A 2,555-nucleotide genomic window follows, 5' to 3' on the forward strand; every position below is an offset into this window, starting at 1 on the left:
AGAGAGAGAGAGAGAGAGAGAGAGAGAGAGAGAGAGAGAGAGAGAAAACAGTTCACAGTCCATAAAGGAAGAAATACAAGTGACCAACAAGCATATGACAGAAGTTAAGCCATCCTAATGATAAAAGAAATCAGTTCAGAATAAAAAAAAAAAGAGTAATTGGGCATAGTGAAAAAAAAAAAGACAGCACAAAGGGCATTATAAAAAAATCTGTTTACACAAGTAATAGCAAAAAAGTTTTCCAAGTATGGAAAAAGACTAACATAAAGATAAGGGAAGCATATACAAACCTGAATAGCTGTAATCAGAAAAAAAATTCTATGTCACATAATAATTAAAATACCAGAAATACAACACAAGAATAGAGTTTTAAAGGCTGCTACCAAATAGCAACAAATCACCTATAAAGGAAAACCCATCAGAATCCCAGGCAGACCTCCCTGGCCTGGCTTGACCTGCTCTGGCCTGTTAGGGCTCTGACGCTGCGGGGTCATGGTTCCTGATGGAAATTATATGACACAGAATATTTGATGTTTACCTGAAAGATCTTAAAAAAATTAGATAATACAGAAACACTAATGCATCTGAGAAAGCGGTGAAGTTGGAGGGGAGAAAAAGCAACTGCTTTCCTGATTTGCAACTACACTGGATGCAAAGATGTCAGTGGATATGAATAGCCCGGGTTCTGACAGCAACGAGGAGGACTATGGCCCAAATTGTGAGGAGGAAGAAGAGGAGGATGAGGACCCTGGGGACACAGAGGACTATTATGTGGGAGCAGCTGGTGATGTGGAGCAGCAAGAGGCTGATTGACGCCTCTGATGTGGAGGATACCAGTTCACTTGCTTGACCTATAGGGAGTCTGACGGTGCCCTCAATGAACATATGACCAGCTTAGCCTCTGTCCTAAAGGTACCTCTTTCAGTTGCCAAACAAATATTAGTTAATTTCCACTGGCAAGTCTCAGAGATATTGGATAGATATAAGACCAATTCTGCTTGTTGAAGCTCGAGCTCAGCCTGATCCATCAAAACATGTCCCCACAGCTTGTCCTCCTCATCACTGTGCAGTGTGTACGTGGTTTGTGTGGAAGGAAAACTTACTATCTCTGGCCTGTCAGCACCAGTTTTGCCACAGCTGCTGGGAGCAGCACTGCTCAGTACTTGTCAAGGATGGTGTGGGTGTGGGAGTCTTTTGTATGGCTCAGGACTGTACATTGTGTACACGAGAGGACTTTGTGTTTCTTTTGCTTCCCAATGAAGAACTGAGAGACAAGTACAGGTGCTACCTCTTCAGGGACTATGTGGAGAGTCATTACCAACTCCAGCTGTGCCCTGGTGCATCCTGCCCCATGGTTATTTGGGTACAGGAGCCTAGAGTTTGCTGAGTGCAATGCAGTTGTTGCAACCAGGTTTTCTGTTTCAAGGGTTGTCAGATGTATCACGCCCCCACAGACTGCACCACAATCCGGAAACGGCTCAGGAAGTGTGCAGATGACTCTGAAATGGCCAACTACATTAGTACTTACACTAAAGACAGTCCCAAGTGTAACATCTGCATTGAGAAGAATGGAGGCTGCAATCATGTGCAATGTTCCAAATGTAAACACGACTTCTGCTGGATGTGTCTAGGAGATTGGGAGACTCATAGCAGTGAGTACTGTAAGTGCAGTCAGTACAAGGAGAATCCTAATTGTCAACCAGAGCCAGCAAACCCAGGCTAGGGAGGCCCTCAAGAAGTACTTGTTCTATTTTGAGAGGTGGGAAAACCACAACAAAAATTTGTAGCTAGAGGCCCAGACATACCAGTGGATTCATGAGAAGATTCAGGAGAGGGTCTTGAACAATCTGGGGACTTGGATGGATTGGCAATACAGAATGCTGCCAAGCTCTTGGCCAAGTGTCTATACAGCCTGTGGTACACCTACCCATATGCATACTACATGGGGTCTGGCCCCAGGAAGAAGCTGTTTGACTATCAGCAGGCTCAGCTAGAGGCTGAGATTGAAAGCCTCTCATGGAAAGTGGAACATGTGGAAAGCTATGGAAGATGGGACTTGGAGAACCAGATGCACATAGCAGAGCAGCAAAGGAGAAACCTGGTAAAGGATTTCCATGTCACTTAAATCAGAACACGGATGTGGCAGGGTGAAGATGTGGCTGGGGGGTCTCCCGGCTGCCATACTACATGCTGCAGGCTCTGTCTTTTACAACCCAAGTTGCAGACAGGAACCCACTTCCGAGAGACACTGGCAACACACCTCTTAGTTGATTTCTGTTTTCTTCTCATCTTTCTCTTTTTGTTTCTATCAGGGTAGAGACCATGTTGAATTGACCTCTTTTCAGGACTTTTAACCCCCGCCCCCCAGACTCATGGCTGTCAGGAGGGAGGGATTTTTTTTTCTGAGTGGCTATTGATAGAATTAGATTATTATTTAATTTTCAAAGGTTGTATAGTTATTTTAAAAAAGGCAATAGGAAGGGTGAAGGGGGTGAAGCGAGGTCAGGGGTATGGGAAAAAACAAGAACCAAGATATATCACATAAAAGTACAAGA

The 2,555-nt window shown here is 44.2% G+C and overlaps 1 pseudogene; it reads left to right on the top strand.

Moving 5' to 3' along the window:
- Positions 1–25: 25 nt before the first annotated feature.
- LOC104851546 lies at positions 26–2,353 on the top strand (annotated as a pseudogene).
- The last annotated feature ends 202 nt before the right edge of the window (positions 2,354–2,555 follow it).

The sequence above is a fragment of the Fukomys damarensis genome, unplaced genomic scaffold, assembly GCF_012274545.1.
Source record: "Fukomys damarensis isolate Sample0158 unplaced genomic scaffold, DMR_v1.0_HiC HiC_scaffold_30, whole genome shotgun sequence".
NCBI classification, from domain to species: domain Eukaryota; kingdom Metazoa; phylum Chordata; class Mammalia; order Rodentia; family Bathyergidae; genus Fukomys; species Fukomys damarensis.